Source organism: Jaculus jaculus, chromosome 5 (assembly GCF_020740685.1).
Source record: "Jaculus jaculus isolate mJacJac1 chromosome 5, mJacJac1.mat.Y.cur, whole genome shotgun sequence".
Classification (NCBI taxonomy): domain Eukaryota; kingdom Metazoa; phylum Chordata; class Mammalia; order Rodentia; family Dipodidae; genus Jaculus; species Jaculus jaculus.
Window position 1 is genome coordinate 129311030 of NC_059106.1, and position 18991 is coordinate 129330020.

At 38.7% G+C, this 18991-nt stretch overlaps 1 protein-coding gene and 1 pseudogene across 3 annotated transcripts in view; both read left to right on the forward strand.

Annotated features, from left to right (window-relative positions):
• Fgf12 (fibroblast growth factor 12) overlaps window positions 1-18991 on the forward strand; it is a 559941-nt gene that overhangs the window by 120935 nt on the left and 420015 nt on the right. The window lies entirely within an intron of this gene.
• LOC101596400 lies at window positions 3700-13646 on the forward strand (annotated as a pseudogene).

Below are 18991 nucleotides of genomic sequence, written 5' to 3' on the forward strand. Positions count from 1 at the left end.
TATAATCGTGTAACATTTCTGCATCCAGGATGAATGCTACTCATCCAATTTTATCCTTTTCTATCCTTTGTAACTCAAGCTGTTGCCTGGTTCTTTCCCATTTATTTGTGCATTGCAACACAGTCAAATAGAAATACAATGTGTTGCACCTGACATCAATTTGAATCAGCTGGTATGGTGCTAATGAGGGCTGATGGCGTCTTAGTACAGCAGTCGGTAGTCTAGAGTTGTATTGGTACTGCAATGTATATTTGTGTTTGCTTAGGCTGGAATATGCTGTGGTTGTTGCATGAACAGTTCAACAAAATGATAAGGAGTCAGTGGGAATGAGCAAATAGATTGTCATCTTTCTTGGTATTCAAGTCCTAACCTTTCCTGCACATTCTTTTGCTTTCCCTATGAATCAGCTTGGAGGAAGCAGCTAGCTACATTGGGCAATTTTATGTCTCTGTGACCTGAATTGTGTACTTTATCTTCATAGTCATAGGTTTCCATATCCTTATGAGACAAAGGCTTTATACATATGCTTTTCTTTACAAGGAGGAAATTAGAACTCATTTGATGGTTCAAGGTCTCATAGCTGGCCAATGGCAGAGTGGAAGTTTGGCTCCTGCATCTATCCACCTTCCACGTTTCTCCTCCTCTTCACACAATGTTCAGTTCTTTAATCTCATCATACTTCTTTGCTATCTGATGCTGATTAATTGAGTGGAGTGGAATCTGTTTTTAATCTCATTTCAACTGGTCACTGACAAACTGTTTTATTTAAAATAAACATTTTTTTTAAAAAAATAGGTATATTCTGCTATCTGTGAGCTGTATATTGTGAATCTAATTTCATCTTAAGAAACGTTTTTATTCCTACAGATCATTGAGGTATCTTCAATCTATTCTTGGTTGTTTGTCAGTAAAGAACCCCTGGGAAGGGCCAGCCAGACACAAACATGTTTGCTGTGCATCCTAGGGAAAGCCACATGATCCCTCTGAATCTTAGTTTATTTACCTATAAAATAAGATGATGCGGGCTGGAGAGATGGCTTGGCAGTTAAGCGCTTGCCTATGAAGCCTAAGGACCCCGGTTCGAGGCTCGGTTCCCCAGGTCCCACGTTAGCCAGATGCACAAGGGGGCGCACGCGTCTGGAGTTCGGTTACAGAGGCTGGAAGCCCTGGCGCGCCCATTCTCTCTCTCTCCCTCTATCTGTCTTTCTCTCTGTGTCTGTCGCTCTCAAATAAATTAATAAAAATTTAAAAAAAAAATAAGATGATGCACATGCCCTTATTCAAAGTACTATTTGTAAGTGTTGAATGAGATAAAAGATGTGTCCCATACAGACACACAGAATTGAATCATCAGAACTCTGTAGGTATCTGCCAGACCCAGTCTGAGAGCTGAGGATAGGCCTGTGCTGAAGGAGCTACTAGAACGTTCTTTCCCTTGAGTAACTGAAAATGTAGTTACACAAGAATTATACTCATTGGGCTGTGCTTTGTCCTTCTTGTTAGTTCTTAAGTTAGCACCCAAAATCATGGGCTTCATTGTGGCGTTTTAGTACATATGTTTTTATCAATAGTCCCCCTCCTTCCATCTTCTCCCCCACACCCCACCCCTACAGCTCATTCCCTAACTCGCCAGAATAGCCCCACTTCTGGTTTCTTGGCACATGTATTCCATTATTCTCTTTTTCTTTTTTCTCCCCAGTATGACCTTTTGTTACTCTCTCATGGTCTGTCTCCTACTTTAATGACCTCCCATCAGCCCCCATACACACATATGCACACAAATTAACATGAAGAATCCATATATGAAATAAAATATTTGGTATTTGTGTTTTTGAACACCATCCCACCCTTTACTGGAGGAAGATGTCTTATTGGCCTGAAACCCACCATTTAGACTAAGCTGGTTGACCAGCAATCCCCAGGGATTCACCTCCTTGCCTCCACGGACCTGGGGTTCAAAGTATGCATCACCACCCTTGACTGATTCACATGGGTTCAGCTGATCAAATTCAGGTCCTGATGCTTGTTCAGCAAGATTTTACTGACTGTTATAGCTCTATTTTCAGTTTTTGTTTGTCTGATTTTAGAAATACCCATCCTTATTTTGATAATGAATACAGTTATTTACAGTACCCACATAAAGCCAGCTACGAATAAGGTGAAACGTGCAGCTGGAGTTCATTTGCAGTGGTAAGAAGCCATGGTGCAATCCTACTCTCGTACTCTCTCTCCCTGTCTCTCGTACTCTCTCCCTCCCTGTCCCTCAAATAAATAAATGAATAAGTAAATAAATAAATATTTAGATGCATCTAAATATGTGGGTTTATGCATCCTTTATTCTATCCCAATGGTCTACATGCCATTTTTTTTTTTTTTTTTTTGCCAGCACTATGTTTTTGTCACTATGGCTCTGTAGTATAATTTGAAATCAGGCACTGTGGTATCTTAAATATTGTTCCTTCTACTTAGGTTTGTTAGAGCTATTCAATGTCTTTTGTGTTGCCATATGTATTATAAGATATTTTTATTGCTGTGAAGAATGTCATTGGAATATTGATGAAAATTATGGTGAATCTATAGGCTGGAACTATTTTCACAATATTCACAATATTAATTCTGTTTTTCAAATATTTCATTTATTTATTCATTTGAGAGAGAGAGACTGAGAGAAAGAGGCAGAGAGAGAGAGAGAGAGAGAGAGAGAGAGAGAAAGAGAGAGAATGGGTATGCCAGGCCTCTAACCACCGATAATGAACTCCAGCTGCCTGTGCACCACCCTGCACATTTGACTTTACATTGTTACTGGAGAATGGAACTCCACTCCTAAAGTTTTGCAGACAAGTGCCTTAAAAGCTGAGCCATCTCTTCAGCCCATACTTTTCATTTTTCTTTCTTTTTTTTTTTTTTTGAGGTAGAGTCTCACTCTAGCCAGGCTGACCTGGAATTCACTATGTAGTCTTAGGGACCAGGATAACTTTGAACTCACAGTAATCCTTCTACCTCTGCCTCCTGCAAGCTGGAATTAAAGGTGTGCTCCACCATCCCCTGCCACAACATTATTTCTGATAATCCATGATCATGAGGAGTATTTCCCTTACCTAACCTCTTCTTAGTGTCTTCAATGTCTTAAAGTTTTGATTTTTTATTTTTTTTTTCAGTTGTTTATCCCTAGATTCTCATTTTTATTTTTGCCTATAATGAATGGAATATGTTTATTAATTTCTCTCAGCATTTGTTATTTGTATATAGAAAAGCTACTGACTTGATGTCAGTATTGTATCCTGCTACTTTGCTCAAGGTATTTGTAATTTCTAGGAGTTTTATGGAGGCATCCATAGACTCACTTATTTTAGAATAAGGTCATCTGCAAATAGAAATTATTTGACTTCTTCCTTTCCTGTTTGTGTCCCTTTGATTTCTCTCCCTTGCCTTATTGCTCTAGATTAGACTTTGAGAACTATATTGAAGACAGGTTTGCCTTGTTCTAGATTTTTCCCATTAGGTGTAATTATTACTATAGTGGGTTGTGCGCAGCCTTTACTACTTTGAAACAAGCTCCCTGTATTCCTTGCGTCTAAGGACTTTTATCATGTAGGCATGCTGAGCTTTTTCACATGACTTCTGCCTTTACTGAGATGTGAGATGTAACTTCTGGCTTTAAGTCAAAGTGTGTGTTTTATTATATTTATGGGTCTACCTATGTTGAAGAAAGTTTGCATCCCTAGGATGAAACTACTTGATTGTGATGATTGAAATTTTTGATATCTTCTTGAATTTTGCTTGTTAGTATTATTTATTTATTTATTTATTTTTTGGCTTTTCAAGGAAGGGTCTCACACTAGCCCAAGCTAACCTGGAATTCACTATGGAGTCTCAGGGTGGCCTCGAACTCACAGCGATCCTCCTACCTTTGCCTCCCAAGTGCTGGGATTAAAGGCGTGTGCGTCTCCACACCTAGCTGTTAATGAGTATTTTGTTGAGAATTTTTGCACTCATTTTCATGATGCAAATGGGGTTTCATTGTTTGTGTTTTGTTATACAATTATTAAAATTTTTATTGACAATTTTTATTCATGAACATTCTATAATTTGATCTTGGAACATTTTTTTGTATCAGGCTAACCCTAGCTCCATGCAATTATTTTGGTAGTTTCCCTTACTTTTGTATTTTGTGAAATAGTTTGAGAAGTAATGAAGAAATAGTCTTTGTTAATGGGCTTGTAGAACTTAGCATCAAATGTATGCAGTCCTTGGCTTTGCTTTGTGAGGAAAATTTAAATTATAGTTGTGATATAAGTACATTATAGATGCTCTTTATCATCTTTATTTAACTTTGGTAGGTACTTCATGTTTAGAAATTGTTCCATTTCTCTTAGATTTTCCAGTATTTGGCATATTAATTTCCAGAGTATCCCCAAATAGTGCTTTGGGTTGCACTGATATCTGTTGAAGCATCTCCCTTTTTAGTTCTAACTTTATCTAAATTTATCAATTCGAGTTTTCTTTTTATTTCTTTTGGTTTGTATGGTGTATCTGTCATTCTTATTTATATTTCCAAATATCAATAATAATCAATAATCAACTCTGATTTCTTTTATGCATTCTTCTTTTAGTCTAAATTTTATGAATTTCTGCTCAAATATTTATTACTTCTTGCTGTCTACTATATTTGGTTCTGGTTTGTGCTTATTTTTCTAGAACCTTAAGGTATATCTTCAGGTTATTTGAGATCTCTCTGATTTAGTAGTGTAAGCATTTGCAGCCATAAAACTTCCTCTTAGAACTGTCTGGCTATAAATTCAGAGTTATCCTATCATATTTCTTTTGCTTCTAGGAATTTTTAAATTTCTTCCTGGGTTTTATTCCAAGACCCACTGGTAATTTATAGTGTATTTTTCAGTCTCTAAGTATTTGTGTAGTTTATATGGTTTCTCTTGCTATTGGTTTCTAGCTTTGCTCCAGTATGATCTTACAATATAAAAATATTTCTAATTTTTATACTGTTTTTGAGGCATGGTCTCACTCTAGCCCAGGTTGACCTTGAATTTACTATGTAGTTTCAGAGTGGCCTTGAACTCATGGTGATCCTCTTACCTTTGCCTCCTAAGTGCTAGGATTAAAAGTGTGTGCCACCACGCCCAGCAAATTTTTATGCTTTTATATAAAGGCTTGCTTTTTAAACTACAATATGATGAATTTTGGAGAAGATTCAGTGGGACCTTTAAAATAATATCTATTTTATATCTCTTGGATGGAATATTCTGTGGATGCAAATAATTCCAATTAGTCTATAGTACAACTTAGCTGTGTTTCTCTGTTGATTTAGATGTATTATCTAAAAATAAAAGTGTGGTATTGAAGCCCCCTACTGTTATTATGTATGGACCTATCTGATTTCCCATGCCTTGGGAAATCAGTGTTTGTTTGATGAAACTGGGAATCTGACTAGTTGGTGAATTATTATCAATTGTTATATCTTATTGTTTAATTGTTCTCTTTATTGGTATATAATGGCTTTTTAATCTCTCCTGATTATTTTTTGTTTGAAATCTACTTCATCAGATATCAGAATAGCTACATCAGATTGTCTGCTTCCATTTGCTTGAGAGTTTGATTTCTATCCTCAGAGTCTATAGGTTATTTTGCAATTTATATTTGTTTCTTGGAGATAGCATAATTGAATCTAGTCAGATAGTCTGTCTTAAGTATATATATTGTATTGGAATAGAGAGATTGCTTAGTGGTGAAGGCACTTGCCTGCAAAGCCTAATGACCCATGCTTGACTCTCTAGATCTCACATAAACCAGACACACAAAGGTGAGGCAAGCACAAGGTTGCACATGCCCACTAGGAGGCATAAGCATTGGGAGTTTGATTGTAGTGGCAGAGGCCTTTGCATGTCAATCCTCTCTCTTTCTCTGTCTCTCTAAAATTATATATATTATATATAATTATATAATTATAATTATATTATATATATATATATGACAGATTATATTATTTTATCCACTCAACCATGTTCCCATTGCCCTGGGACCCTCCTCAGTGGAGTTGTGGGGTCTTGAAGGCCTCACTCAGTCCCTATGGAATAGCATACCTCTTTGTTTTTTAAATGGTGTGTTGAGACCATTTATATTTAAGGTTATTATTAAGAGGAATTTGCAGTTTTCTACTTTTTTTCTATTGTTTTGATTTGTTGCATTATTCCTAGTTCTTTTCTTTCTCCTTAGTCAGCATTACGGATTTATTGGTTTACTGTGTTGAATGAAACATATTCTTCCAAACTCTCCTATGTTCACATATTCCCCTGACAAAACTTAATCTTTCGTGTGCTCTTATAAATAAGACATTCTTCTTTCTTTGTACATAGTATTCCTTTAAATATTATATGCAATCCAGGCTAATTTGTCATGAATTGTTTTAGTTTGTACTTGGTTTGAAATGTTCTTATTTCTCCATAAATTTTAAGAGAAAACTTTCCTAGGCTAGCAATCTCAGTTGACAGCTATTTATTTTGAGGGTATAAAATATGCCCTTCCATGATTTTTTGGCTTTTAGTTTTTGATGAGAGAGCTGATGTTTTTCTGATGTGCTTGCCTTTGTATGTGAGTTGTTTCTCTCTCTCAGCTTTTAATATAGTTTCTTTACTTTGTGTTTTTTGACATCTTGATTGCAGTATGTCATAAAGAGATTGTCTCTGAGCCGGGTGTGGTGGCGCACGCCTTTAATCCCAGCACTCGGGAGGCAGAGGTAGGAGGATCAACATGAGTTCAAGGCCACCCTGAGACTACATAGTGAATTCCAGGTCAGCCTGGGCCAGAGTGAGAAAAATAAAAAATGAAATAAAAAAGAGAGAGATTGTCTCTGATAAGTTCTATTGGGGCTCTGAATGCCTGTGGTTTTTTTTTTTTTTTTTTTTTTTTTTTTTAGTTTTGGGAAATTTTCAACTATAATCTCATTGAATAAATTGCCTAGGCCTTTAGACTTTTCTCTCAGATGCTTCTACCCTGTGGGTTCTTGGGCTTTGGCGTTTTAAACATGTAATATGTTCCTGGAAGTTTTGATCATGTTCATTATGCTGTCTGGATGCATCATTGTCATTTATGCCTGAAATTCTTTCTTCTATTTGTTGTTTTAGGTTGATAATTCTTTCCATTTTAAGGTGGTTTTTTTTTTTTTTTTTTGATTGACTGACTCATCCATTTCTGTTTGGTTTTTCTTTCAGTGCCACAATTTCCTTACTGAATTTTACATCATGTTTTTTGATACAATGGTTTGACAGAAATCCTGCCACTATAATGTACTAGAAGACAACTGTGTATGTCACTCATATCATCAATATGGTTCAGTGACAATGTCACTGGGGAACTGACTGAGAATGCATAGTGTACAAGATGTATTTTTAAAAGCTAAGCATATTAGTAACTAAGTGGTGAAATAAGGAGAGCATGCAAAAAGGGGGGAAAGAGAGTAAGAATGAACAAGAGGGAAAGTAAAAGGTCTAGAGATATGAAAATAATAGAGGAAATACTATGGAGTAGGTGCAAAGAGAGAAAAGACAGTTGTGATAGCCTAGTTGGATAAAATATAAACTAAAACATATCAACTAAACAAAGTATAAAAGGTTAAGTAAAAATTAAAATAAACTACACAATGAAATAGAAGTTATCATGAAGTCAGTATGTTTTTCCTAGTGTGTCATCTGCAGCAGTCTGTGTGGGTGGGGGAAGGGATGCCAGTCTCAGTAACTGAAGTAAGTGAAGTCAATGTGTCATTCCAGCCAAGAGGGATTTCTGTGTGGGGCTCAGCATTTTGCTGGGCTTCTCCCATTTGACACCACCTGCCTGATCCTCACAACTTCCTCTCTTGTATTTTGGGAATTGTTCTGTATAGGAGATGTCTATTTCTCACTGTGTGGTTCCTTCCCAACCTGCCCATTGGGAAGACTGCACCAAGTTCACTGGTGTATTTCACAAGTATCATGTCATTCACTCAGGCAGTGGTGGGTTCATTTCTTCCTGGGTGACCACAGAGAATCTCAGCTTTGGGCTCTATGCCATATATCTGCCTCCATCTCCATACTCTGTTCTGCTCTGGCCATCTCTCTATGTGTGGTGTACCTGGCCCTTGGTCAAGTCTCTAGGCCTGGCCCATTTTTCTCTAGGTCACTGTTCTTTCAGTGCCCATGTCCAGAAGGTGGGAGGATTACTCTGTCAGCTACTGGTGATCCTGGCTTTATGGAAGCACTATATAGTACAGCTGGGTGCCAGTTGGCAGCTGTCTTAGGAAGAACACTCCACTTATGTTAATTTCTTCTTTTCTTCAGCTCTTTCTCTTATAAGGATCAAATAAATTATATTTTCTATCCTGACTATTCCCTTTCACTGGGTCACACAAAGATAGCTTCTTATCAGCCATATTGGCTAGAAGTCCCCCAGGGTCTGACATTTCAATATTTTTTAAATTGGCTTATTGTTCCTTTACTATTAGTAATTGATTTTGAAGTAAGTAAACATCATGGAAAAAAAAACTAAATTATCTAATATTATACAACCCATATTTAAGGCTTTTAAAATTAAAATCTACTATACTATATTTTGCATTTTCTAGTAGCCATTACTTTTTTATCCATTCAGGACCAAGTTTAAGTCCCACTAATGATGACAGTAATGATTCTCCAAAAATAGTCATTGCTCTATCAGCCTCAGTAGTCCACTGACAAATTGTTATGTATAACAGTTCTCGAGACTCCCATTTCTACAGATTCAGAGATAGAAAGCATTCTTACTGGCCTTGGAGCGTCTCAAACTGGTGGCTGAGTTTGTGTCTTATGACTCACAAAGAATTGGCAAGTTTAGACATGGTAGAAGGGCAGGTTAAACAAGGGTCTATTAGAAAAGGAAGTAGGGGGCTGGAGGTATGGCTTAGTGATTAAGGAGTTTGTCTGCAGAGCCAAAAGACCTAGATTTGATTCCCCAGGACCCACATAAGTTAGATGCACAAGGGGGTGCATGCATCTGGAGATCCTTTGTAATGGCTGGAGGCCCTGGCATGCCCATTCTCATATTTTTTTTCTCCCTCCTTCCCTCCCTCCCTCTTTCTCTATAAAATAAATAAAAATAAAATATAGAAAAGGAAGTAGAGAAAAAAGTGAAAGTAATGCAGACAATCTCCCCAGTTGAGAGTGGTCCTGAGTAGGTAGCCCATATAATGACTTGGATCTAGTTTTCTTGGGGATATAAATTAGACACTGAGTAGGATTGCACTATACTGGTTAAGTTTAAATGAATATGGAGAACCTTGATAGGTTGATGGTTCAGGGAGTAGAGCACAGCTTCAGAATAAGCCTGCTGGCTGAGGGTGGGGAGCCCACAAAAAAAGTGCTAGACTAGGGAAGAACCAGTCAGTAAAAGAGAGGGATGCTCAATACTGCCATCTTGATGAATCAAGTTTAGTTCAGAGTAGAATTCTTTTAGTCTTACACGGGTAGGGTGACACCTGTGTTTTTTTGAACTTCTGTCTTTATCTACAAAATTGTTCCTAATCTTCATCAGAAGGGATCTATATTTTAAATAAATATATAAATATATATAATTTATTTATCTGTAAGCAAAGAGAGAAAGAGAAGAGAAAGAGAGAAAGAATGGGTGGGCCAGGGCCTCCAGCAACTGCAAATGAACTCCAGATGCATACACCACTGTACATCTAGCTTTACATGGGTACTGGAGAACCAACTGTAGTCCTTAGGCTTTGCATACAACCCTACAATTATTTTATGAGCTGTTTTGTAGATGCTGATGCATGTTTAAATATAAAAGTATCTACTACAGGGCTGGAGAGATGGCGTAGCGGTTAAGCGCTTGCCTGTGAAGCCTAAGGACCCCAGTTCGAGGCTCGGTTCCCCAGGTCCCACGTTAGCCAGATGCACAAGGGGGTGCACGCGTCTGGAGTTCGTTTGCAGAGGCTGGAAGCCCTGGCGCGCCCATTCTCTCTCTCTCCCTCTACCTGTCTTTCTCTCTGTGTCTGTCGCTCTCAAATAAATAAATAAATAAATAAAATTTAAAAAAAGTATCTACTACAACTCCAAGAAGAGTAATTAAGAACCCAGTGACTCCTAGAAGCCAAGAAGGGCATATGTATAAAGGAGGGGAGTAAGCAACCCTACTCCAAGTAGCAATCTAGCTGTAGTTCTGCCCAATAAGAACAGCTAGTAACAATTCCTGATCTGCTTGTCATTTAAGAATGGGAAGCAAGTCCAACTAGCATGTTCCAAGGGGTAAAACATGGCTGTTTTGCACATATATAGTGAGCACATGACAAAGATTAACTCATTAATAAGAAATCAGCAAGACATTAAAAGTAGTTCCAAGACAAAATGAGACACTTGGGTCATTATAAAGTTGACAGAAGAAAGAATGCTAAAATAAAGTTAAGTTCATAACAGAGCTGATTAATACTTTAAAGGGAAATGAAACCTATGGAGTTACTTGTTCTGTACAAAAATAATTTGCATCCAACTTTACAGTCTTATAACTAATCAATGTTGAACAAACAACCAATATTAAATCCCAAGAATATAAGATATAAATGCCCATGTAAATTTTAGACATGATTATTAAACAATGCTCCATTATGAGAGAAAGAACATGCCAGAATATTTTCCTCCTTATGTTGAAATTTGATTATTTTGTTTGTTTTGTGGCCCTTGGGGAATGAAAGTAGTATGGCATATGCCAGGTAAGTACTATACCATTGCATGTAATTTCATTTTTTATTTTCTATTTTGGGACAGTATTCCACTAAATTGACACACTGGACTTAAACTCATTCTGTAGGCCCAGGCAGACTTCAAACTTGTGGTCCTCCTGCCTCAGCCTCCCAAGTAGCTGGAATTATAGACTTGTGCCACCAGGGCTTGCAGGATAAATTTCCTCTTTTTAATTTTATTTTTATTTTCATTTATTTGAGAGAGAAGTAGGTAGAGAAACTGAGAGAGGGAGAGAGAATGTGCATGTCATGTCAGGGCCTCTAGCTGCTGCAAATGAACTGAGAGGCATGTGCCACCTTGTGTATCTGGCTTACTTGAGTTCTGGGGAATCAAACCTGGGTCCCTTGGCTTTGCAGGGAAGTGTCTTAACCACTAAGATATCTCTCCAGACCATAGTTTTTTTCTTTACAAGCAAGTATGGCAGATCTGCTATTTTTTAAAGGAAATCAATATTAGGATTTATATGAATATTTTACATTAATAACTATAAACTAAAAAAGCATACTTCAGGATCAGTAACTGTGGTGTGCTACCTGGCAACCTGAGAATAAACCATTATTGCATTTCCAAAGTTCAAATATATTCTATTCATCATTTGATGCCATCAGTTCTATTACTTTTCACCACTGTGTCCAGGGAAGCATTCTGTTTCATTATTAAAGCCTGTTATCCAACTTCTGAGAGCAGAAATAACAGGGCAGTCATTTGTTCAAATGTTCTTACAGGTATTTCAAGACTCAGCTTACCTGTATTGTTCAGGAAAAAAAAAAACCAGCAGGCTTGCTTTCTTGCATAATTTCAACTTATGAGACAAGCTGTTTACCTTATCAATACTTAAGGGATTCAAGACAAGACTAAAAATTAAAAGACACATCTAAGCAAAATAAGGGCCAATCAGTTAAAATCCTAATATTATTTTAGGTAGAAATTGTGATTTAGGGATTTTTATAAAAAGAGGATTTTTCTTCTACTTATTCTTATGTTGTTCCAAAGCCTTTTACCTATTGAGCATCCTTCAGACTTCAGAGAAAGGGCAGATACAACTTGGATGAAAGAAATCCATGCTCTGCTTTGAGTTGCAAAGTAGACTTTCCAAAGTGCATAGAAGAGAAAATAGGCATGAAACCCAATGTAGATTTATTGTGAGATTTCTTCATCACTTCTGGAAAACTCACTTTGTATTTAGAGTCAAAGTTTATGGAGTTGGGCTGGAGAGATGGCTTAGCTGTTAACGTGTTTGCCTGTAAAGCCTTAGGACTCAGGTCTGATTCCTGAATACTCAGATGCCCATGCGGTGCATGTGTTTGGAGTTCATTTGCAGTGGCTAGAGACCCTGACACACTCTTATTCTCTCTCTCTCTCTCTCTCTCTCTCTCTCCATATATATGATCTGCCTCTTTATGTTCTCATAAATAAATAAATAAATAAATAAATAAATAAATAAATAAATAAATAAAAAAAATATTTCCTAAAAAATTATGGAGTCCTAGCTTTGTGTTTATTCCTTCACTTAGATACAATTATTATTAAATATTTATAATGAGGGAACTTACCAGGACCCTCTGTAAAAACCTGAGAAGCAGCAGTTCCCTGAGCCGTGCTCTCTGCTAGAAGCCTCGTTCATTCTTCCTTTGACCACAGTCCACTTAGCAATGGTGAAAGATTTCTTACTATGATACTTTGAGGATCAAATCCAATGTTACCCAGGAAAAATTGAAAAAGGCTTAAAGGAAACTGGCCTTAAAGTCTTTGAAGTACCAACCTGATAAGAATATAAATGAAGGAGAAAATTTCAAACATATTATCAAGCTTACAGACTTCTTTCTGATTCCAAGGGAAGGGAAAGTTACATGACAAAAGAGAATAGAAAATCAGAGAGGGTGGAGTAGGTTCTTGTTTTGGCTCCACTATGGACATCTTTAATATGATTTTGGAGGAAGAAGAGGAAGGATGTAGAGAGGAAAATGTGTGCATCAGCTCTCAGTAATCTTAAAAGAATTACATAATGGCACAACAAGAAAAGTGGATCTGAAGAACTTGTGATTTGTGGTGAATGTGAAGGCTGAGGTGATAAGAAAGAAGCAGTGGAGTGCTCTCCTGCTGCTGGCATGGTGGGACACAAACAAGGGTTCTTCAGCTAGGACAGGAATGATTGAACACATTCAGTCTGTGTGCATGGAGTGCCAGGGCCATGGAGACTGGATCAGTCCTAAAGATAAATGTAAGAAAGTGCCTTTAAGCACTGAGCCCCCTCTCTACCCCTCCCAATAAATGTGAAGCTGCAGTGGAGGGAAGACATTTTGAGAGTTTTTGGAAGCCCATATTGACAAAGGCATGAAAGATGGCCAGAAAATAACGTTCCATGATGGAGAACAAGAACCAGGAGAGGAGTCAGGAGATGTTATCATTGTGTTAGATGAGGACTAGGGTTTTTACCTGACAAGGAGAATATCTCTTCATGTGTTGGGAGATACACAGTTGAAGCATTGTGTGACTTCTAATGTCCAAATCCACTCTTGACGATTGAACCATAGTCATCACCTCTCACCCAGGTCATATTGTTAAGCATGGAGATATCAATGTGTTCTAAGTGAGGTCATGCTGATATATCATGGACCATATGTAAATGGATGCCTAATCATCAAGTTTAAGGTCAGTTTTTCTGAAAAAAAAATGGCTTTCCCTCTCCTGAGAAACTATCTTTGCTGAAAAACTCCTCCTGAGAGAAAAGAAGTAGAAGAGAGACTGGTGAAATGGAGCAGGTGGAAGAGTGGACTTTCATTCAAATCAGAAAAGAGCATACACTACAGTAGAAAAGAATAAGGACCAGATGAGGACCATCATCTCAGAGGTGGTGCTCAGTCTCAGACCTCTTAGTGGGGTAGAGAGTATCAATGCTGACATTTCATATGCTGTAGTGAACAAGAGAAGGACTATAATCATAATATGCTAACTACTCACTATTGTCTTGTGTTAATAGTCATCTGTAGTAGTATACTTAATGTTCAATGAAGAATAAAGGCCAATATAAAAGATCTGACTTTCCCTGCGTGTATAATGACTTCAGTGTGCACAATAAAGCTTAATCTTTATATAAAAAAAAAACTACTTTAAAAAGTTCCCATAGGGGCTGGAGAGATGGCTTAGTGGTTAAGCGCTTGCCTGTGAAGCCTAAGGACGCCGGTTCGAGGCTCGGTTCCCCAGGTCCCAAGTTAGCCAGATGCACAAGAGGGCGCACGCGTCTGGAGTTCGTTTGCAGAGGCTGGAAGCCCTGGCGCGCCCATTCTCTCTCTCTCCCTCTATCTGTCTTTCTCTCTGTGTCTGTCGCTGTCAAATAAATGAATAAAATTTAAAAAAAAAAAAAGTTCCCATAGCATCTGTTAGGCCACACCTTGTCATTGGTTTAGCTGAGTACATGGACAAACTTAGAGTCAAAACTCTAGGTATGTATGTTGACTTCATTGTATGACAATTCATTATGAAGGTATGGAATTAAAACTGTATTTAACTGGCAATCAGAAAAAAACAAAAAACAAAAACAATTGTAGAGAGGTATTTATCTATCTCATTGTTTGTATTAAGTGGACTCATTGTGATTCCTCTTTAGTCTATTTTCTCAAACCATTACTTGAAGTGGCATGATACATCATTTTCCTTATGTTATCAATGACAACAATGATACCTTTCCAAAGTAGTTCATCACAATGTGCCACTGTTTGTGCTGTTTGAATGTTTGCATTTCTAGAATGCATTCCCTTCTGGATGCATTTTCTTTTGAATGGAGGTATACATACATTTATATATATATATATATACACTCAAATCTATGTTGACCATTCCTAGTTACATTCTTTTTCTTTTCTTCTCTCTGGACCATGATAAGTCTTTGAGTCATGAGGTAATGACATCCAGAACTAGGAAGCCTAGAAATTGCAGTGAAGAGACCTGTGTGTGGAGAAGTAATTTGCATGTATAATCCAGGAACTATTCCTCAGGTATGTTACAGGTTCACAAGGCAACTGATAGAGGCTCCAAAGAAACTGTTGTGAATGTTGGTTGAATAGCAAGCTATGATAAATAGTTTTAATTGTATGTTTAAAGTCGCAGTTTAAATCTGGGTTTCAGAATTTAAGCAATTGTTGAAATGTATGAATGACTTCTTAATATACTGATTACAAAGCAAAACAAATGAATCTATAAAACTCTGGTAGCTGGGTACACAGTACCAAACAAGGCCGTCTGTTCTCATGAAATACAAGTCTAAGAGATGGAACTGTGCAATACGTACACCAGCTAATAAACAACTGCTACGTTAGATAGTGACAAATGTCATGGAGGAAAAAAGGATGAGATGAGAAGGATCACAAAAGAGGCTGGGTCACAATGTTATAAACCACGAGGGAATGATGCTCACTCTGAAGTGTGCCAGCTGATCAGACCTGAAGGCAGTGGGGGTGGGGGAAGCCACACAGACTCAGCATCCTCAGCAAACAGAGCAGTCGTTGCAAAGGCCCAAGGCACGAGGTGGCTGACCAGTGTGCCACAGAGGAGGAGGGAAGGTAATAGCACATACATCTTTGGACGCTGGAATAGGTACTTTGCATTACTGTGATAAACTACCTGACAGACATAACTTAGAAAAGGAAAGAGTCATTTTGGCTTGTGGTTTCAGAGTCACAGTCCGTCATGGCAGGGAAGGTGTGGCTGAGCTCATGGTGGAGAAGGATGTGATAAGACCCTTTGCATGATCAGGGACCACAAAGCACAGAATGCAGATCGGAACCAGGGGCAAGCGTCTTCAAAGCCCCACCCATAGTACACTGTATCTGGGTCCCATCCCTTAAAGCTGCCACGGCCTTGAAAATAGTGCCAACAGCTGGGGATTGTGTGCTAAAACATGAACCTGTGGGGGTGGGGCCATTCCAGATTCAAGAATTATACAGGACAATGCTAGAGCTTTATATTTTATTTATGTGGAAGGAGAAACCACAAAAGCTTTTGCAAAACAAAGTGATAATCTTATGTAACTTGTTTTTAAATGGATCGCTGTAGCTGCTATCTGAATACTGACTAGTGACATAGAAATGGAGGCAGATAGACCAGTTAGGACGTGATTGCAAGAATAAAGAAGGATGAAAGGAGCTGAGACCATTATGTTAACAATGGAGCGATGAAGAATTCATGGCATCTGTATGTGTTTTGAACAGTGAAGTGGGCTGCTATGACGCTAAAGGAAACAAGATTGTGAATAATGAGCAGAAAGAGTGATGGGAGATTCTATGCATTGAGCTGACTGACACAGACTGAATCCACAATAAATGCTCAACATTCCTTCTCCTTGCTGAGCTCTGGGGATCAAAGAAAAGTGTAGAGTTCTGAATAAGTTTGAGAGAAAACTTTGTCCCACTGAAACAACTATGAATCTTATGGAGAAGTGTTGCCTCTTGTGTGGTAGAAGTATGGCCATGGGACAACAACTGGCTAGGGATCTTTGGAAGATGGGCAAGAAGGCTACTTCCTAGATGTGCTGCATCCGAAAGCCCAAAATTTCTCATAACTCTGAATGTGAATTTAAATGTAAAATATACTTATGTATTTGTGATTACTCCTCACTCTCACTCCCTAGCTGGCCATATCTTCCTTTGGGAGGTAGAGCCTTGATACAGGCACCCTGTTACTGCCATTGTTTCCCCACCATATGGGCTTCCTCTTGAAACTAAGCTGAAGGGAAACCCTCTCTTTCCTTAGGTGCTTCTGGTCATGTATTTTGTCCCAACAATGAGAAAGTTACAGATTCCTTGCTGTGATGAGCCTGACTATGTGGTTTGTAGGCCTTTCAAATTGATCTTCAGTAGGAATGCGTAATGCTTTAGAACTTTAGGGGAGGAAAACCCATTGAATACTGTAAACAGAGTTCAATGAACCATTCTGGTGGGAGTTTGGAAGACAAGAACACTAAGAGAAGTGCAGACAATGGAGGCCTGACTCATTCAGAGGGAAGCAAGGACTCTATGGGGAACTGGGCTAAAAGCAGCTCTTGTATGCTATCAAATAAACTGACTGCATTCTGTTCATGCCCCGAGAACTTAAATGACACTGAACTTAAACACAGGGGGATAATTTTTTTTTTTTTTTTTTTTGGTGGAGGAAATCTCAAGACAGGATAATATCCAGGCTGGTGCTGAGGAAGCAGATGTAATTGTTAAAGCAATCAGAATCACTCAGGAGAAAGCTTCCATGCTGCCCTGTCACACTAGGAAAGGTGCTGTGAGGGCAAAGCCCCAGCCATTAGAGGGTTAATCCTGTGAAATTCCAAGTGCATTTGAAGGAAGAAAGACTAAAGTGAGGGGATTTTTTACTCAGACTTAATAGCCTAGAGAAATGTTTTTCCAAAGTCAGTTGGAAAGCATAATGAGTTCTCCACTGCTGTGTTCCAAAGAGGCCAAGCAAGCTTCATCCCAAGGTAACAGCAGAACTTGGCCACCTTGTACACATGGTAATGGTTTTCTCCAAAAGGTGTGACATTGAGGGGGTCATGAGGTCCAGGGAGCCACTGAAAACAGGTAATACGTGGCAGTGTCAGAGTCCCTGCAGGAAGCCTCTTACAGGCCAATGCCTGAAGCTATACAAGAAAACCATAGATTGCTTTGAGTCTCCAGGATGTTGGACATGCTGGAACCACAGAAGTTTGCACAGGAAAGATGTATACTTGGAGTGGAGCTACCCCAAGAGAGGCATAGCTGGAGGGGTGGAGGCTATTTTGGATCCCAGATGATCCTATCATGAGTTTTAGTTGTCAGACATGTTGGTGCTGAATTTGGGCTTTGCCTGCTGAGTTTCAGTCACACTTTGGTATGATCATTCCTTGCCATGACCCCACTCTTACCTTTTGCGCTGATGCACGTTGGAAATATGCAGCTCAGGTTTTGATGTTATGAAAGCATATACCTAAGTGTTTGCATGAGACTCTGCAAGGACACTTTTAAAATGTTTTGTTTATTTATTTATTTGACAGAGAAAGTGGGTAAGAGTGAGAGAGAGAGAGATAAAGAGAATGGGTGCGCCAGAGCCTTCAGCCACTGCAAGTGAACTCCAGACGCATGCGCCCCCTTTTGCATCTGCCTAATGTGGGTCTTAGGGAACTGGAACCTGGGTCCTTTGGCTTTGCAGGAAAATGCCTTAACCACTAAGCCATCCCTCCAGCCTTGCGCTGATACTTTCAAACAGTGTTTGGATGGTGAGACTACGAGGACTTTTGAAGATGGACTGAATGGACTTTGAATTATGAGGTGGCTATGAACCTATGGAGACAAGAGGTGACTTAAGTGTGATATGTCTGGCCATCAAGTTGACAAAGGCTGCATTTGTGATGGTTTATTTTGTCTGCTTGTCAGGGCCTACATCACCTGTGAGGGATGGTTTTGATTTGGCTGAGAGTGGAACTTCCTCCTTAACTGTGGGCAGGGTCCTAGACTATGAGAAGAAAATCAGTGGCTGGCTAAGCATGAGTATTTATTGCTCTGCTTCTTCCTTGTTAATGTGACCATGTGGCACAGGCTTCCTGCCCATGCCTTGATTTCCATGTCATAATGGGCTGCTAAAACTGTAAGCCCCAAATAAACCCTTCCCTTTCTTCAGCTGTTTCTGGTTGCATATTTTGTCCCAGCAATGAACAAGTGCTCTCCATTCCTGACTAATTTCCTTCCCCATAAAACACATTGCTTATTACACAGTGTGTTTTCTAAATTTTTCATTTTACACTGCATTTGTGTGACGTTGATGAAGTGATTTTTGTCCCCTTTGTTGCTGCCGTTTCTGTAAAAGGAGAGAAGTGATTGTGAGGAATTGGCTGCAGTGCTGTCGTGCAGGAGTTTAGGGTGACAGCGCATCGCAGATCCACACTTCTATAGCTGCCCATGCCTTTCCTCCATCTCCTGAATGCAACAGCATTTCAGAGTTATGCACATCGTGGTCATCCTGTGTCAGACTCTCCAGGTGTTCTGATAAGAATTGAGCTTAGAGAGAGGCTAATAGAATGTGCTGAGTGCTTCCTGTGGAGCAATCAGTATTTTACCTCTTGCTAGCTAATTTTGTTTTTTAATTTCAGAATGTTATGATTTACAAGCCTGTGAGAAATTTGTGTCTTCTGGAAAGTTAGCACAACTTGCCTATGTAAATGGATTGCTACCCGATACAGTTATAATTGCACTAGTTTCTAATAG